Genomic DNA, 20,903 nt, shown 5'->3' with positions numbered 1-20,903 from the left:
AAAGCTTTTGACAATGTTGACTGGAATACTCTTTTTCAAATTCTAAAGGTGGCAGGGGTAAAATACAGGGAGCGAAAGGCTATTTATAATTTGTACAGAAACCAGATGGCAGTAATAAGAGTCGAGGGGCATGAAAGGGAAGCAGTGGTTGGGAAAGGAGTTAGACAGGGTTGTAGCCTCTCCCCGATGTTATTCAATCTGTATATTGAGCAAGCAGTAAAGGAAACAAAAGAAAAATTTGGAGTAGGTATTAAAATTCATGGAGACGAAGTAAAAACTTTGAGGTTCGCCGATGACATTGTAATTCTGTCAGAGACGGCAAAGGACTTGGAAGAGCAGTTGAACGGAATGGACAGTGTCTTGAAAGGAGGGTATAAGATGAACATTAACAAAAGCAAAACGAGGATAATGGAATGTAGTCAAATTAAATCGGGTGATGCTGAGGGAATTAGATTAGGAAATGAGACACTTAAAGTAGTAAAGGAGTTTTGCTATTTAGGAAGTAAAATAACTGATGATGGTCGAAGTAGAGAGGATATAAAATGTAGACTGGCAATGGCAAGGAAGGCGTTTCTGAAGAAGAGAAATTTGTTAACATCGAATATAGATTTATGTATCAGGAAGTCGTTTCTGAAAGTATTTGTTTGGAGTGTAGCCATGTATGGAAGTGAAACATGGACGATAACTAGTTTGGACAAGAAGAGAATAGAAGCTTTCGAAATGTGGTGCTACAGAAGAATACTGAAGATAAGGTGGATAGATCACGTAACTAATGAGGAGGTATTGAATAGGATTGGGGAGAAGAGAAGTTTGTGGCACAACTTGACTAGAAGAAGGGATCGGTTGGTAGGACATGTTTTGAGGCATCAAGGGATCACAAATTTAGCATTGGAGGGCAGCGTGGAGGGTAAAAATCGTAGAGGGAGACCGAGAGATGAGTACACTAAGCAGATTCAGAAGGATGTAGGTTGCAGTAGGTACTGGGAGATGAAGCAGCTTGCACAGGATAGAGTAGCATGGAGAGCTGCATCAAACCAGTCTCAGGACTGAAGACAACAACAACAACAACAGTGAATAGAAGAAGTGAGCTCACCTCTGGAGATTACGGAGATGCAGTCAATACCGGTGATTTAATCTGACATGGGTCTAGAAGCAGTTTCTCTGTGACTGAACCCAAGAAACTTGTCAATGTAAGACATAATCCGGTACGGTGCGAAACACTGCCTAATTCGTTTTTTTATTGCAGAAGAAAATGGCAGTTGACACTAATTAATAAAAATTCATCCACATGAATACCAAAAAGAAGTCGCCAAATTTCTGCTACACGATAAATCACACAAATCTAAAGGCTGTAAATTCAACTAAATACTTCGGGATTACAGTTACGAATAACTCCAGTTGCAACGATCACACAATACCGTCGGTAAAACAAACCATTTTCCCCTCTCTCCTACCTGAAGAAGGAACATTTATTCCGAAAGCTAGGAACGTAAATTTTCGGTTGTTTTTGTGTATCTATCGGCTGTACTGAGCTGAGGTAAGTACTGGCCAGCCCCTCTATCTCTTTGTTAGTATTTGTTCACAAACAAACCATACACTGCGGTATATAGCGAATGCAACAGTTCTATTGAGAGACGTACGCTTGTACGTCCTCTTGTGGAGTAAGAGAGGACATGTTCAAAGAAGGGCAGGTCGTTTCGTATTATCGCGAAACAGGGAAGAGAGAGTGCTAGGAATATGACTCGCGAAATAAGGTTGCAATAACTAAAACAAAGACTTTTTTCGTTGCCGTAGGATCTTCTTATGCAATTCCAGTCCCATCTTTCTCCTCCGAATGCGAAAATATTTTTTTTTCTTGGCGCCCACTTACTTAGGGAAAAAAGATCTTCGTAATAAAATAAGAGAAATCATTCCCGTGCGCTGTTTGTGATCGGAATGGTAGGTTCGATGAACCCTCTGCTGGACATTTAATTGCGAAATGTAGAGTAGTCTTGTGGATATAGAAAATGCACATTTGTTTACTTCCGCAACATACTTCGAATACTTGGCTAGCAGGACCCTGCTACTTCTTTTCAATGCGTAGTTTTCTCTCCTCAGCAACTGTGTCTTAATTTTTAACCTGTCTATTTCGTGTTTTGCAGTATCCCCTATGTCAAGAACTACATTTGTGCTGGACGACTGATGTAATTTAATTTTCTTCGAAGTTAAAGCTCCTAAAGCAGACTGCGAACTCTTCTCTTTTCGTATCGGATTTCTCCATAAAAAATACGTGAATAATTGCAAAATCGATAGTACATAGAAACGTGTTTCTAAATAGGGTGATTATCTGGCAATTATATCCACGTTGTCGTTGCTGGTGATTGCGAGAAACTTGGACGCATCTCCATGCGAATTTGGAATATTTGTGATACAAAAAGTGTCAGCCTTTAATTATCTTTTGAAAGAAAACCGCAAAAGCTCATTTTTTTAAGTCCCGCTCATAATCTTCCGAAGGAAATGATCTCAATAAGTCCTGCGCTGCGGTTCTATTATCTTTAGGAAATCGATGATAAACGACATCCGCAGTTTTATATGAAGTATTTGTGCACAATAATTACTAATTTTGCTCATGGCACTACAAATCGACCAGTAAGAAGACTAGCTAATAAGCAACTGCATTCTATTAATTTCAACGCAACGATTTGAGAATTAGCCTGCATTAACAATGCAATCAAGAATTCTCACCTCCTGCTTCTCGCTTCCCGTATTCCGAATAACGTCACGCCCTTGCGGCAGCAGTTTGCGCGGGAAGCCTAATGTTATACTCTGATACAAGATAATGGTTGATGTATCGCTGGGTCGAATCTGACTGGATCCAAATTTTTTTCTAACTGTCGCGCTTTCTGATACATTATTATTAATTTAATGGAAGTATATTCTATGATATTCGATGTTATGTAAATATAAGTGTGCTCTTCTTGAGGAGTATTTCATTCGGTTGGCTTAATCTACAATATAGCTTGCACTACTTCAATGAGATATTTTACATTTTTTTGTTTTAAATTTTGTTTTTCATGTGTTGAAAATATTGTGCTACTGAACAGGCACAGTCATCAAGTAAGAAGTATCTTAGGCTTCTACAAAAAAGTGAAAGCGATGAAATAATTTTATCTTATATGGAGAATTGCAGTAAATTTTTATCACGCTATTTGTAATAGAATTTATATAAGCTGATGTCCTTAATGACTGGACGTGGTACTGTGCATTTCTCTTTGCCTCTTTTTCACCGATAACGAATTTTTTATTGATGTGTGCTAGTGAGAACAACATGACTAGTTTGTGGACAAGGGAGAAAATGTGCGTATTAATAGAGCTAACATTTGAATTTTATGCCCGTCCATTTTGTACAGTGTGATTTGCGAGCCAAATACAGCCGATAACTGCCACTGGAGCTCATATACCACATTGAGGCACACGTACCGTACTGTATGCACATGTCGCATCATTTCTGAGCATTCAGCAGCATGTTTAACGTGGCACATTCAATGTTGACATTCAAAAGCATGGTCTGTTTGCCGATGGCCTTAAGCTGTCCTCTAATGGGACGTGGCAATGCACATGGATGAGGAGCTATAGTGGCCAGCACGAAAATATGGCTTCAAGGTCATCGTGCCGTCTTAAATCATTGTCGGATTTTTTTATAGTGATAGTTTTAAATTGTTCGAAAAAATTTAAAGTAAAGTATTGGGTAACTCTGTTTCAAGTCTAGAACATGAACGAGTACTTTCCAAAAGAAAATTATCACAAGCTGCTAGAAAAAAAAAATGAAAATAACGTTACAATAAATTTTTAAGGGAAATAATTTTCTACTTCAACCTGTGGTAGTAATAGAATCACTAACGTAATTGGACTGAAAAAATGAACATCCTCAAAGTTTACAGATGCGTATGCTGCGTCTTTTATTTTGGAAACATAAAAGTATTCTGAGATAAAAAATAAAATATTATAAGAAGCGAAAAACTGTGCCGGCTGCATAGTGAAAAATGTAGTCGCTTGATGAGTTTTCGTTCTGCAAAGAAACTTCCCGCGAGAAAGTTGTTAAGAAAACTACAAAATTATTTTAAGTAACATTTCGGACATCATTATTGTGTCGTATCACGTACACAGGCAAATTACTACCGCGATATTCCGTGCGCAGCAGCGCGCAAGTCGTTGTAGGCCGTTGCCAAGAGTTTCATTCGGATGGCTCGCTTGAATATGACCAAGAATGTTCCCTACTTCCTGAAAATATTTTACTGGCTGCTAACACGTGTCCTTCATCATTGCATCCATCACTCAAAACGCCAATATACGCTACACAAAAGTAACTGCATTTATTTTGAAACCAATACTTTCACTGAAGTGGAGCAAAATATATGTTTGAAAGGTTTTGTGAAACCTAAGTTTTATCTACCAGGTGTACCGGTATGAAATGAGCGTTAAGATACAAATGTGTCGATAGAGAACACTTATTGTGAACGAACCTTAATTTCTTTTGGTTGGTTGGTATGACATCTGTCAAAGATATTTAGTAAACATCAAGTTATGGAACAAACAACATCACATGTTTTCATCGTGTTAACAATGTAGAATTTTGTACCAGAAAGTGATGATTTGCGGAAAGCATTAATTTTTTTTCATTTAAAAAAAAAAAGTGCTGCAGAGTCACATCGAATGCTTGTCGATGCATATGGTGATCATGCTCTGTCAGAAGCAACATACAAAAGATGGTTTCAACGGTTCAGAAATAATGATTTTAATATAAGAAATGAAGAACGTGGAACACCAACAAAAAAAAGTTCGAAGACGCCGAATTGCAAGCAATATTGGATGAAGATGATACTTTGAGTCAGAAGCAAATGGCAGCAATGCTAAATGTTGCACAACAAACAATTTCTGACCGTTTCAAAGCTACAGGAAAGATCCAAAAGTGTGGAAAGTGGGTGCTACATGAACTGAATGAAAGACAGATGGAAAACCGAAAAACCATTTGTCAAATTTTGCTTCAAAGACATGAAAGAAAATCAATTTTGCATCGAATTGTTACTGGCGATGAAAAATGGATTAATTTTAAGAATCCTAAACGGGGAAAATCATGGGTTAATCCGGGACAACCATTAACATCTACTGCAAAACCAGATGGATTCTGCAAGAAGACAATGCTTTGTGTTTGGTGAGATCAGAAAGGTGTGGTGTATCATGAGGTTCTAAAACCCGGTGAAACTGTGAATACTAATCGCTACAGACAACTAATGATCAATTTGAACTATGCATTGATCGAAAAAAGACCAGAATGGGTCAGAAGACGTGGCAAAGTAATTTTTTACACGACAATGCACCTGCACACAAAGCAAAACTGGTTCAGAATACAATCAAAACACTTGGCTGGTAGCTGCTACCCCACCCGCCGTATTCACCAGACTTGGCCCCTTCCGACTACCATTTGTTTTCTTCAATGGGACACGCATTGGCTGAGGAACACTTCGATTCCTACGAAGAAGTCGAAAATTGGGTGTCTGAGTGATTTGCTTCAAAAGACAAACATTTCTATTGGCGTGGTGTCCACAAGTTGCCAGAAAGGTGGTCAAAATGTGTAAAAAGCAATAGTCAGTACTTTTTACTTTTCAATTCAAAATTAGTGTTTCATTGTCACAAAAAAAAAACGCTCATTTCATACCGGTACTCCTGGTAAATTTGCTGTAAGCCTATTATTCCCAGCATGCAATACATGTTTGGTACACAAAAACTTGGATCTTACTACTGCAGTGTCCCTGTTCTGTGTTATAAATTTCGTCCATCATTACCGTTTCCAAACTAAAAACCAGTGCATTGAAGTGACTGGCCAGAATAATAAATTTTATCACAGAAATTGGAAAGTTTGTGGTCAGGTCTTACGGGACCAAACTGCTGAGATCATCGCTCCCTAAGCTCTAACTTAAACTGGAGGAGTATAGTCCAGCTAAATGTAAATGTCGTGTGACTAGGGCCTCCCGTCGGGTAGACCGTTCGCCGGGTGCAAGTCTTTCGATTTGACGCCACTTCGGCGGCTTGCGCGTCGATGGGGATGAAATGATGATGATTAGGATAACACAACACCCAGACGGGAATCGAACCCGGGCCCTTAGATTGACATTCTGTCGCGCTGACCACTCAGCTACCGGGGGCGGACATAGTCCAGGTAATTTGCGTGCCATGAATTACGCCGCGACAAGACATGTTCTCATTTTCTAGCTGTAGTACTTGTCCTGTTGTTTAAGTCTTTAAAGTAAGGTTATGCCTCTTAATAAGTAGATTATGATAGCATTTAAAATTTTTAAATTCAGTCAACTGTTATACGAAACCCTGAAAATGAAACTTTTCTTGCCCCTGAAGGCAGTTAGATAGGCAGCTTTCAACTGGGACTGTGCATCTGTTTAGCTATCTATTAAATGTAGGCTGTTACAGCGTTTGGACTTCTCATCAAGCTGACTTGACTACAGGCGTGGGACGAATTTAGATCAGGACGGCACAATCCGGGCGACGTAGCTGTCTTGAAATCCTGTTGGCTAAATTTCGAGACTCATTAGTTGAAGACTGGGCAACCATTCTGATGTAAGCTCTTGCAGGGGCCATGAGTACAAAGTAAGGCATAAAGGACAGTCATTTCTTCCCTCGCTCAACGCACGAATGGACTAGGACAGAAAATAGGTAATATTATTAGTACTGGGTACGCTCCACCATGCACTGTACAGTAGCTGAGTATACATGATGGTCCATTGATAGTGACCGGGCCAAATATCTCAACAAATAAGCATCAAACGAAAAAACTACAAAGAACGAAACTCTTTTAGCTTGAAGGGGGAAACCAGATGGCAGTATGGTCGGCCCGCTAGATGGCGCTGCCATAGGTCAAACGGATATCAACTGCGTTTTTTTTTGTTTTTTTTAAATAGGAACCCCCATTTTTATTACATATTTATGTAGTACGTAAAGAAATATGAATGTTTTAGTTGGACCACTTTTTTTGCTTTGTGATAGATGGCACTGTTAACAGTCGCAAACGTGTAAGTACGTGGTATCACGTAACATTCCGACAGTGTGGAATACATTCACTACCCGTGTTAAAATGGACTGTTTACCAATTACGGAAAAGGTCGATATCGTGTTGATGTATGTCTATTGTGACCAAAATGCCCGACGAGCGTGTGCTATGTATTCTGCTCGGTATCCTGGACGACATCCTCCAAGTGTCCGGACCGTTCGCCAGATAGTTGCGTTATTTAAGGAAACAGGGAGTGTTCAGCCACATGTGAAACGTCAACCATGACCTGCTACAAATGATGATGCCCAAGTCGATGTTTTAACCGCTGTCGCGGCTAATCCGCACATCAGTAGCACACAAATTGCGCGAGAATCGGGAATCTCAGAAACGTCGGTGTTGATAATGCTACATCAACATCGATTGCACCCGTAACATATTTCTATGCACCAGGAATTGCATGGCCACGACTTTGAACGTCGTGTACAGTTCTGCCACTGTGCACAAGAGAAATTACGGGACGATGACAGATGTTTTGCACGCGTTCTATTTAGCGACGAAGCGTTATTCACCAACAACGGTAACCTAAACCGGCATAATATGCACTATTGGGCAACGGAAAATCCACGATGGCTGCGACAAGTGGAACATCAGCGACCTTGGCGTGTTAATGTATGGTACAGTATTATGGAAGGAAGGATAATTGGCCCCCATTTTATCGATGGCAATCTAAATGGTGCAATGTATGCTGATTTCCTACGTAATGGTCTACCGATGTTACTACAAGATATTTCACTGCATGAAAGAATGGCGATGTACTTCCAACATGATGGATGTCCGGCACATAGCTCGCGTGCGGTTGAAGCGGTATTGATTAACATATTTCATGACAGGTGGATTGGTCGTCGAAGCACCGCACGATCACCGGATGTGACGTCCCCGGATTTCTTTCTGTGGGGAAAGTTGAGGGATATTTGCTATCGTGATCCACCGACAACGCCTGACAACATGCGTCAGCGCATTGTCAATGCATGTTCGAACATTACGGAAGGCGAACTACTCAATGTTGAGAGGAATGTCGTTACACGTATTGCCAAATACATTGAGGTTGACGGACATCATTTTGAGCATTTATTGCGTTATGCGGTATTTACAGGTAAGCACGCTGTGACAGCATGCGTTCTCAGAAATGATAAGTTCACAAAGGTACATGTATCACATTCGAACAGCCGAAATAAAATGTTCAAACGTACCTACGTTCTGTATTTTAATTTTAAAAACCTACCTGTTACCAACTGTTCGTGTAAAATTGAGAGCCATATGTTTGTGACTATTACAGCGCCATCTATCACAAAGCGACAAAAGTGGTCGAACTGAAACATTAATATTTCTTTACGTACTACATGAATATGTAATAAAAATGGTGGTTCCTATTTAAAAAAAAACGCAGTTGATATCCGTTTGACCTATGGTAGTGCCATCTAGCGGGCCAACCATAGCGCCATCTGGTTTCCCCTTAAAGCTAGACAAGTTTCGTTCTTTGTAGTTTCTTCGTTTGACGCTTATTTCGTGAGATATTTGGCCCTGTCACGGTCAATGGACCACCCTGTATATGGGGCTAGTCACGTAAGAAATAACACCCATTTTATTTCCTGAACGGTTGCACGTACCGAAACGCGGTTTTCGGCAAGTGGTAGAGTGTCAAGGGGTTCATATTTATTTGTCTGATTAATGTTTTTAGTGCTGGTTTCAACGGAAAAGTCGAAGGAAGTTTCTTAAATGGAATCGTATACTTTTTATAACTGCATTCGGTACGTCTTGTGAAGACAATTAAAATAAAATAGCGTTTGTTAATGTTGAAACCTGTCATAAGGAAAATCGATAAATGTCCTAGAATTCGAGAGTACGGTTGCTGGAATCGGCGTTATAGGTCTAAGCACCCCCAAGCAGAGCTTTCGCGCCACGCTGTGTCAGAATGTCAACACGTTTGCCTGTTTACTTGTGTGCGCTGCGGGCCACTCATTTCTGCTTCAATATAAGTTGCGTACAGACAAGTACACCAGTGAGGATATGTTGGATACACCTCTCTTATATGGCGAATGCAAAAGAAATGCCGTAAACACTGTACAGCGGTACAGGGCTATCCATCCGCATCTTTAATAGCCTACTCGCCAGACAAATGTAGGAATTATTAAGACACTAATACGGACAGCTTGCTTGAACGTAAAAAAGGGACAAGAAAGAAGACTGCAACTGACAGAGAACACGGAGATGCTGTTCTGGCTATGACGCTAATGAATCCGCACAGTTGTAATTAACATATTGCCAAGAAACATGGAATCAGCCAGGCGAGTGTCATTTGCATCCTGCATCGACAGAATTTCCATCCCTATCATCTGTCCCTACATCAGGCGTTCGACGACCGCGATTTCGAACGTCGTTTGGAATTTTCTCGGTTTGTCCTTCAGCAACTGAGAGACTATCCTTCCTTTTTTTCAACGTATGTTGTTTACGTATGAAACAACGTTTATTAAACACGCTGGTGTAAACTTGTATAACATGCACCACTGGGCAGCCGAAAAGCCATACTGGCTTCGTCAGATGCAACATCAACGGCTGTGGAGCGTGCACGTATGATGCGGCATCATAGGAAATTACATTGTGGGACCTTACTTCATCTCACACGTTCTAAATGGACATTCGTACGAACACTTACTTACAAACATTGTGCCGATTCTTCTAGAAGAGGAACCACTGGATATTTGACAGTGTGGCTGCAACACGAGAATTGTCCAGCTCACTCGTCCCGTGTTGCAACGCAAGTACTGAACGAGAACTTTCCTGAACGTTGCATAGGATGAAATTCTGTTGTCCATTGACCTGCGAGGTCCCCCGATTTGACTCCACTTGATTTCTTTCTTTGGGAGCACTCAAGGATGCAGTCTGTGAGTATTACGAAGCCCCAACTACGGCAGACGCCATTGCATGCTCTACCGTATCATCCACTGTAATTACATCTGTTCATCGTTCTTTCGAACGGCGATGGCAAATGTCCCTTTCGAATCCGTGGTCACAGTTTGAACACACGCTTAAATAAAGGATAAACTTATTTTTTGGAAAACAAAAGCTGCGCGAGATTAGCCGAGCGGTCTGGGGCGCTGCAGTCATGGGCTGTGCGGCTGGTCCCGGCGGAGGTTCGAGTCCTCCCTCGGGCATGGGTGTGTGTGTATGTCCTTAGGATAATTTAGGTTAAGTAGTGTGTAAGCTTAGGGACTGATGACCTTAGCAGTTAAGTCCCATAAGATTTCACTCACATGTGGATTTTTTGAAAACAAAATTTATGCTATTTGATTTGGGTGGTTACCATATCATTGTCTGTACTTCATTTACGTATGTACGAAATTGCACAGCAATGTCAAATAAGTCGACAGCGTGTATCGCACGTAGATGTTAACACTGTCATTATGCGCTAACGTTCAGTCTGGAACGGCGTTTCGTTAAGAAGAATATTTATTTTGTAGTGTACTGGTGGTCATCAAAGTATTTTTAATAAAATGTTTCGTTCAACGAATGTACCTCCTATAATTTAGAGCATTGTAGGTAGAGACAGTTCTCTGACAACATGTATCTTACCTCTAAGGAGCACATAGCCACGTACAGGAAAAGAAAAGTCAGAATCTTCCTAATAACATTTAGATAAAGTAGTTGGTTTCTACAACGTATAATACCTCATATTTTTGAAGAATGAACAGTTGATTTCTCTGTTTCAGCTCACGTAAATCAAATGTGGAATAGTTTTCCTAAGGTCTTTGTGATGCGCTAGATCCTATGTCATATTTCCATATACAACATTCGTAGGTGAACCTGCATCCTCGGTTCAAGGGGAAATAGCTTTATTCTCGTAGCGCAGGTACACAACTATACAATCTGGTCGAGACGCCTGCTTGGCAGTGTTTGCACCGGAAATGCCGTTTCCGGCCACCGTGCTCTCAAATTCTAGGACATTTCTCGAATTTTTTTACCACAGGTTTCAACGTCAAAATTAACAAACGCTTAATCACTGCAACTGTCTTCTCAAGAGCTATCGAATGCAGTTATAAAACGTATACGGTTCCATTTCAAAAAAGAACGTACTTGCTTCAGTATCTCCGTTGATACCTGCGCTAAAAACATTAACCAAACAAAAACATAAGTGCCCCTCGACGCTCTAATAATTGCCAAAAACTGCGTTTCGATACGTGTAACCGTTCACGAAATAAAAAGGGTGTTAGGTCTTACGTTGCTCACCCTGTATGTGTGTTGATGGGGTTTGTACAACAGAGAGAAAAGACTGCATCATATGGCCTTTTTAATTCAAGCACTTCTACTGTGGTCTTCCATCCTTGGTGTTTCTTCTTCGTTCTTGCATTTACTGTACAGTTCAAATGGCTCTGAGCACTATGGAACTTAACATTTGAGGTCATCAGTCCCCTAGACTTAGAACTACTTAATCCTAGCTAACCTAAGGACATCATACACATCCATACCCGAGGCAGGATTCGAACCTGCGACCGTAGCAACAGCGCGGTTCCGGACAGAAGCCCCTAGAACCCATCGGCCACAGCGGCCGGCTACTGTACATTGTATTCGGAAAATAGCTGTGCACCAGTACTGACTACGGATGTGTTAGGTTGGTGAATAAGTTTAACACAACAGATACACTTAATAGAAACTTTAGTTGTCAATAATACAGGGTGTACATAAAGTCCAGGAACACTTTCAATTATTTATTACAAAGGAACTAATCATTCTACAGATATCAGTTATTTATTACAAAAGAACTAAACATTCTACAGATATCAATTATTTATTACAAAAGAACTAAACATTCTACAGATATCATACATATTGCATTTTGAAGAGAAACTCTGAAAGTTGTTTTTTACAGACATTCGATAAGCGAACCATGAGTGACTCGGCAGACGGACGCGCTCCACATTCACTTCACTCACACTGGGACGTCCGCTTCTCTTTGCCGGGCACAAGCAACCCGTCGCAACGAATTTGTTGTGCTAGTGGTAAATAGCCTTGTTAGTGGCTTCTTACCGTACTTGGTTCCAAACATCTTTTGAACATCTGTAGCACACTTGTTTTTGTCGAACTCCAACACACAGAAAGCTCGCTCCGCCCCTGAACTCGCCGTGTCTGCGACTAGCGCTGACTATCGGCAAATTACCAAACTACGCTGGAAAATTTGGAAAATTGTGGTAAGATCTTATGGGACCAAACTGCTGAGGTCATCGGTCCCTATGCTTACACACTACTTAATCTAACTTAAACTAACTTAACGCTAAGGACAACATACACACACACACACACACACACACACACACACACACATATGCCTGAGAGAGGACTCGAATCTCCGACGGGGAGAGCCGAGCGCACCGTGTCAAGACCCCTTGGACCTCTGGGCCATTTCGCGCCTCAGACTACGCTGTGGCGGTATACATGAAAAAAAAAAAAAAAACCCTTCAGGGTTTCTCTTCAAAATGCAGTATGTATGATATCTGCACAATGTTTGGTTCGTGTTGAAGGTGTTCCCTGACTTTATGTACACTCCGTATATTCTCCTTCAGTATTTACAGCAGTATGCCAACGCTGGGGTAACTTACCGACTCCACGGCTGTGGAAATCACGTGGTTGTGAGGCGCAAGATCAGGTGAATAGTGGTTTTTGTCAGTCCAGCAGAACTCGGGCGGGTGTTATCGCCTACATCTACATGATTACTCTGCAATTCACATATAAGTGCTTGGCAGAGGTTTCATCGAACCACAATCATACTATCTCCCTACCATTCCACTTCCGAACAGCGCGCGGGAAAAACGAACACCTAAACCTTTCTGGTCGAGCTCTGATTTCTCTTATTTTATTTTGATGATCATTCCTACCTATGTAGGTTGGGCTCAACAAAATATTTTCGCATTCGGAAGAGAAAGTTGGTGACTGAAATTTCGTAAATAGATCTCGCCGCTACGAAAAACGTCTTTGCTTTAATGACTTCCATCCCAACTCGCGTATCATATCTGCCACACTCTCTCCCCAATTACGTGGTAATACAAAACGAGCTGCCCTTTTTTTGCACCCTTTCGATGTCCTCCGTCAATCCCGCCTGGTAAGAATCCCACACCGCGCAGCAATAAACAGAGGACGAACGAATGTAGTGTAAGCTGTCTCTTTAGTGGACTTGTTGCATTTTCTAAGTGCCCTGCCAATGAAACGCAATCTTGGGCTCGCCTTCCCAACAATATTATCTATGTGGTCTTTCCAACTGAAGTTGTTCGTACTTTTTACACCCAGGTACTTAGTTGAATTGACAGCCTTGAGAATTGTACTATTTATCGAGTAATCGAATTCCAACGGATTTGTTTTGGAACTCATGTGGATCACCTCACACTTTTCGTTATTTAGCGTCAACTGCCACCTGCCACACCATACAGCAATCTTTTCTAAATCGCTTTGCAACTGATACTGGTCTTCGGATGACCTTATTAGACGGTAAATTACAGCATCATCTGCGAACAACCTAAGAGAACTGCTCAGATTGTCACCCAGGTCATTTATACAGATCAGGAAAAGCAGAGGTCCCAGGACGCTTCCCTGGGGAACACCTGATATCAATCCAGTTTTACTACAAACTGCGACGTTCATGACAGGAAATCACGAATCCAGTCGCACAACTGAGACGATACCCCATAGCTCCGCAGCTTGATTGGAAGTCGCTTGTGAGGAACGGTGTCAAAAGCTTTCCGGAAATCTAGAAATACGGAATTAACTTGAAATCCGCTGTCGATAGCGGCCATTACTTCGTGCTTACTTGTGCGTTGCACAAGAACGATGTTTTCTGAAACCATCCTGATTACGTATCAATAGATCGTTTCCTTCGAGGTGATCATAATGTTTGAATACAGTATATACCCCAAAACCCTACTGCAAACCGACGTGAATGATATAGGTCTGTAGTTCGATGGATTACTCCTACTACCCTTCTTAAACACTGGTGCGACCTGCGCAATTTTCCAATCTGCAGGTACAGATCTATCGGTGAGCGAGCGGTTGTATATGATTGCAATCGTGGAGTAGCATCACTTCACGCGGTCTTGCCGGTCGTCGCTCTTAGACTGCGTCTACAAGACATCTCATTCGTTGACAGTAAATGTCAGCAGTGATAGTTACACCTCGTGGAACCAATTCGTAGCACACCACAACGTCGCTGTTCCACCAGATGCATAACATAATCTTTTGCGCATGCGCGCATGTCTTTCTGCTTTGTCTGGGCTCATCCATTCCTTTCTTTTCCTTATGTTAACATAAAGACATCATTTCTCGTCAGCAGTAACGATACAGGGTAGAAATTGTCGGTGTTGTTCACGAACCGATTGATGACGACCAAGCAGAGATGCGCATATGACCACCTGCTGACTTTGGTCATTTTGGCTTAGAGCATGCGGTGCCCATACACTCTGTTTTTGAAACTTCTCTACTGCATGCAAATGTCTGACGATGATGGTACGATCACAGTTCATTACCTTTCTCAGTTCGCAAGTTCTCTGTAGTGGATCATTATGGATTAACGCGCTTATACGATCTTTATCAAACGCCGAAGGTCTTCCTGGACGTGTAGAGTCACTAATGTCAAGACAATTCTCCTTAATACGAGAAAAGCATTTTCTTACCGTACTTCGTCGATAGCATTATCCCCACACACGGCGCAAATGTTTCCAGCTGCCTCCGCTGCTGTCACCCCTGTATTGAACTCAAACAGAAGTATATGTTGGAAATGCGGAAACATTCCGATTTCTCTCCTTTGCACTCCATTTTTACTTTCAGAAACATTAAAACAAACAGTAACACAAATCACACCTTTTCTTACTAACATGTTCAACGACGCACTACTAACAGGCAGAATTCCAAACCTCTGGAAAACTGCTAATGTAGTAATAATCAGGAAATCACAAGACAAAGAGCCAACAGACCCGGAAACGTACCGACCGATCTGTCTCTTAAACACTCTCGGCAAGGTACAGGAAAGGCTCCTGTGTGACCGTTTACAATCGCACAGGCGCCTCCTCGGCTTAACGCCCCATCAGTTCGACTTGAGGGAAGGTAGATCAATAGAAGACGCCATTGACAGTTACAAATAGCATCAGCGACAAATAAGCGGCCGCCATTCTAATCGACATAGCCCGGGCTTTTGACAACTTGTGGCCATTCCTCTTCGCCAGGTTAAGGGAAATGAGGCTATCAGCTTCCCTCTACAATAGCCAGCCCCCTCGATTACTGCTGAGTGGCGGAGTGGAGGGTTGGGACACGGAAGGTTGTCAAGAGAATAACAAAGGGATGTCCACAGGGCTCGATCTGCGGACCAATATTCTGGGGTATCGCAATCGAGCCCTTCTGCTCATAGTGGTGTCAGCCAAATCGATAGCAGCACTAGGGCCAAAAGGCACGCAACTGCTTCAGAAAGTTAACAGTTGGTGCAAAGAACATAAATTAAAAATAGCTCCCAACAAAACTGCATATTTACTACTCAGGCGGACACTACAGAGGAATCCAATTCTAAAATTAGACAATACAAGCATACAGAGGAAGCAAGCCACGCGTTATCTCAGACTGCATCTAAACGAAAAACAGACATACAACCACCATATAAAATTGGCAACTGACAAAGCCTCCAAAATTATGCACAAACTGGCAAGACTAAACACAACTCAGTACAAATTACCCATTAAGACGATAAGGACCTATCACATTGCGATATTTGAATCCCTCGCATGCTTCGCTGCAGTGCTTAGGCTCACAGACTGAACATACAAACTAACAAGACAATTGCAAGACGAAGTCGACGTAGTGTGCTCCTGAGAATGAGCGGAGCCTTCAACACCACGTCACTAGAGGCACTTTGTGTTGTGATGGGGACCTGCCCTATAGGCATAACAAAACGTTACAGAGCTGTACTCTACTGGCGTAAGAGGGACAGGCTCGACAACGTCACCGAAATTACGAGAACCAACATTGTGAACAAAAAAACAAATGAAACAATGGCGGATTCAAACATGGTAGAGAGAGTGGGATGCATCCGTTATGGGTCGCCGAGTTCACTCTTTCTTTCCTGATGCACACGAAAGACTACAACTGAAACAAGTCGACCCAAGCTGGGGGATGGTCCATTTCCTGACAGGCCACGGGCCGTATCCGGTACATTTAAACCGTATGGGACCAACTAACGATGAAGTGTGCGCATGCGGAGAAACTGGGACACCAAATATGTCACACTGCTGTGCAACACGCTAACACAAGTGAGACCTATAAAGAATGACAATGACATCACCACAATAATACGTAATTCCGATGATTGGAACACAATAAAAAGTGTAGCTGATATTGTATCGAACACTCTGCACGAAGAATACAAGTGCTAAAACTCATTTGGAAGGAGGCGTAGACAACACAACAAACCACATGGGAGGACAGGAACACGGCCACAGATTCCGAACCGAGGAAGGAACGCTAAGTGAATATGACTAAGAAGGGATCAACGTGTAAGGGACCGAAACAAACAATGTATGACACTGTATACGACAACTCAGTCACAAACAACACAGCAATCATAAAAGAAATAAACACCGATACCACGTACTAAGACTGTAGTAATAAGGCAATGTCGCTTGGGAGGAGAAGGCTCGAAGAACTTTTATTCCGAGACTCCTCCTCCCCAATGGCATCCTGCATACTGTTTAAAGTGTACTGCACACAAGCAGTAATGTATTACTTGTCTTATTGTGTACAGACAGAAGTATATTCTCTTCTCTGTTCAAAGCTATAATTAATGATTTTCATATATCAGAAATGTATTAAGTTATTTAAGGAATTATGCATTCAAGTAAAATGAACTATATTCAGTTTCAACTAACAAGTTAAAAATATAAGTGTATTTCTCATGTGAAGCTAAAATTCATGTATTCCATGTATGAAGTGCTCAATCAGCATTTAATCCCTATAATCTGTGTGAACATACATTAGCGCAAACCATTTCAGATGAGAATAGCTTGAGGTTGTACCGAGACCTTCTCATCTGAAATGGATAGAAATAGGCCATTACTAACCAACATGGTACTTAGACTGTATTACTCATTCAAATACAGCACATCACTTCCCTCTATATATTACAAATTATTATTAACCACGCTCATTGTGTTACATTTTCTTTTTTTATATTTTTCTTTGACATTTGCATTGTATAAATTATTTTCTCATCAACTATGTAGTAACATATTATATGGAACCATTTTAACAATTGTTAAGAATTCAATTCGCTATAACCTCAGGGAAATCTTTATATATTATGTTCTTTATATTATTTACAAAAAGCAATCACAACTGTGTACCAATAAGACTGTAACAATGAGAAGACTTAGCTATTAGATTCAGAAGCATACGACCCACCTTACATTTCAAGGTGGAGGGTTACTCTGTACTGTTAATGAAATAAATAAATAAATAAACTCCATTTTCTAGCGTCTACATCTCCACTCACTATCTCCAAATGACAATATGTAAACTCACATAGCAACAATAAGCAATAAATAAAGAATCACAATCGATAAATAAACCCATAGCAACCCACAGCTTGTTCGCCCACTGCTTGAATACTGCTCAGCAGTGTGGGAGTCGTACCAGATAGGGTTGATAGAAGAGATAGAGAAGATCCAACGGAGAGCAGCCGCTTCGTTACAGGATCATTTAGTAATGGCAACAGCGTTACGGAGGTGATAGATAAACTCCAGTGGAAGACTGCAGGAGAGACGCTCAGTAGCTCCGTACGGGCTTTTGTTAAAGTTTCGAGAACATACCTTCACCGAAGAGTCAAGCAGTATATTGCTCCCTCCTATGTATATCTCGCGAAGAGACCATGAGGATAAAATCAGAGAGATTAGAGCCCACACAGAAGCATCCCGACAATCCTTCTTTCCACGAACAATACGAGACTGGAATAGAAGGGAGAACCAATAGAGGTACTCAGGGTACGCTCCGCCACACACCGTCAAGTGGCTTGCGGAGTATGGATGTAGATGTAGATGTAGAAACACCAACATGCACAACAAAAACACTACTAACTTATGTACCATCCTAACAGATTACGTTGGAAGTTAGAAAGTAATCTGGCAGAAGGCAAGGTGATAAAACTGGTCTTCCACAGTGTGGGGCGGCGAAGAAGTCGTCGAATGAGTTGTTTGAATGTTCATTTCACGTAACAGACTATTGCCGATGCAACATATGTGGGACGGCGAAGAAGTCGTTGTTTAATGTTGAATGAAAGTTGAACATTGCCACCTTAAATCACGCGAGCCTGGCAACTAATTTGGTGGCCAGTCAGAAAGCGAAGGGAAACTTACTGACCTTAGTTCCCAGTCTGCACGGCCACATTCCTGTACAGCCCAGCTAAACGAAAAATATCCATAGTTCTTCACGGGATTAGGACTGCTTCAATAAAATTTAAAGTTCCAAACAAGATTTTATTATCTTAAAGGCTCACACAAATTACTCGAAACTTCTGAAAATGCTAAAGACATTAAATATTGTTAATTCAGCCAATCGTTTAATAGTTCAGAGGCGACTTCTACAGCAAGTTCCTCCCGAATAGTTCATTACTCTAACTAACGGTGCTCTATTAATAGTTCGCAATAATGTTAAAAAAAGAAGATTAATGCTCGCCTTAAAAGTGGAGTTAGTCACCACTTGCCACGCGGAATTATACTTCACACGGACGGCACAATAACAGTTTGTTACCGAAGTCTAAACGATCCAGGACGGTGTACAGTCCTCGCGATTTTCAATGTCCGTTTACATTGCTAAGTACGCGCATGTCACAGCCCGCTATGACGTCACCCGAGGCGAGGCGCGATCGGACGTTAAGCTCGCGTGGACTAGGCGTTGGTCTAATGCGGAGTGAGCTTACTACTGCCTCTGCCGCTCTTTTTATATAGCTCCGGCGCGTACCGCCAAGAGAGCATCTGTTCTTTCCGTTCATATGCAGATGCCTGCGGCCTCCAAATGACCGCTATCTCAGGCACATAATCTTAAATATCACATTTAATAATAGCTTTACAAACTTCTCAATTTTTGTATACATACATCTGAGCAGTACAGAAGCACGTAGAAAATCTCAGCCCGCTAAAATTAAAACTTTACTCTCTAGAATTTTTACAATGGAACTAACGGTAGATTGTTACCTCTGAACCATAGCTTTATCAAGACTTGTATCAGCTGTTAATTATGCTACAAGACTAAAACTTGGTGTAGCTTTGTTAATTGTCCTATCTGATCATTGGTCTTAAAGAATTTGTTTTATCATTAAAATTTAAAGTACTTAATCTACAATGCTTATGTACATTTTACTCACAAAAGTAGTTTTTACTAAATTACTAAAAAACTAGAAGAGGTAACTGATTGTGGTATTTCCATTATTATTATTAGGGTGAACTGAAGCATCCTACCAATTTTCAATATTGTAGCTCTATTATTTCGCGCCTCTGATTTTTCCGAAAAACGCGGATTCTGGAGTCAATTTTAGTTTTATGGTTTTGGAAACCAGCACCACTCATTAATGACTTCTTACTGCACCTTCTCACCAAATTTTGGCTTCCTAGCGTCATTATTTAGCGCCTCCTATTTTTCTTTCAAAACGTGAATTTTACGTAAACTACTAATTTTATAACATTAAGATTTGTTACCTGAAACATTATTACATAGAACTATACTTTAACAAAGTTTTACACACAAATCTTAATTTTTACTTTTATGCTAAATGTGGTGCAATACTATATGCAGGCGCGTTACGATGACGTGACGCTACTAGCAGTGAACTAGGGTAAGTCCCGTGCACTCGCTCGCCTCTGTATCTTATACATGATACAGCGCTTGCTTTGCTTCAACAGGTTCGCGATTGTTTTGAAGTTGTTGGATATTTATGACTCTATGGTGTAGAGCCCAGCAAAATCATTGCGCAAGTTGGAGCAAGAAAAAGATATCGGGCCTGCAACTGCCCATAAAGCAGACAGGCAAACACTGAAATTGTTCCCGCATAAAGTAACAGCAGTGCAAGATGTGAAAGATGCGGATCGTAAAAATCGAATCTATCACTGCAAATGTTTTACGTCTTTTATTGAAAGGAATTCCACTGATATTCGTGGTGTCATCTTCTACGCAGACGAGGTTTATTCCATCTTTCTGGTTGTATTAAACACAAAACACACGTTTATGGTCAACAGAGAACCGTCGTGTTGTATAATGTAGGCTTTCACGGCTTGCACTGACATTACTTAAAACTTCCGGGCTAATAGGCTGTGGGCGATGTATGAAACTTTCTGCTAATGTTTCCTCTCCACCTGCGGGAGACTTCTCCAGAGGTAACGCAGCGACAGCAACCAGAACGCGAGGAAGCGTCGAATACACACTACTGGCGATTAAAATTGCTACACCACGAAGATGACGTACTACAGACGCGAAATTTAACCCGTCAGGAAGAAGATACTGTGATATGCAAATGATTAGCTTTTCAGAGCATTCACACAAGGTTGGCGACGGTGGCGACACCTACAACGTGCTGACATGAGGAAAGTTTCCAACCGGTTTCTCATACACAAACAGCAGTTGACCGGCGTTGCCTGGTGAAACGTTGGTGTGATGCCTCGTGTAAGGAGGAGAAATGCGTTTCCGACTTTGATAAAGGTCGGACTGTAGCCTATCGCGATTGCGGTTTATCGTATCGCGCACTGCTGCTCGCATTGGCCGAGATCGAATGACTGTTAGCAGAATATGGAATCGG

The sequence above is a fragment of the Schistocerca gregaria genome, chromosome 1, assembly GCF_023897955.1.
Source record: "Schistocerca gregaria isolate iqSchGreg1 chromosome 1, iqSchGreg1.2, whole genome shotgun sequence".
In the NCBI taxonomy this organism is placed as follows: Eukaryota; Metazoa; Arthropoda; class Insecta; order Orthoptera; family Acrididae; genus Schistocerca; species Schistocerca gregaria.
Note: the sequence above shows the minus strand (reverse complement) of the source record.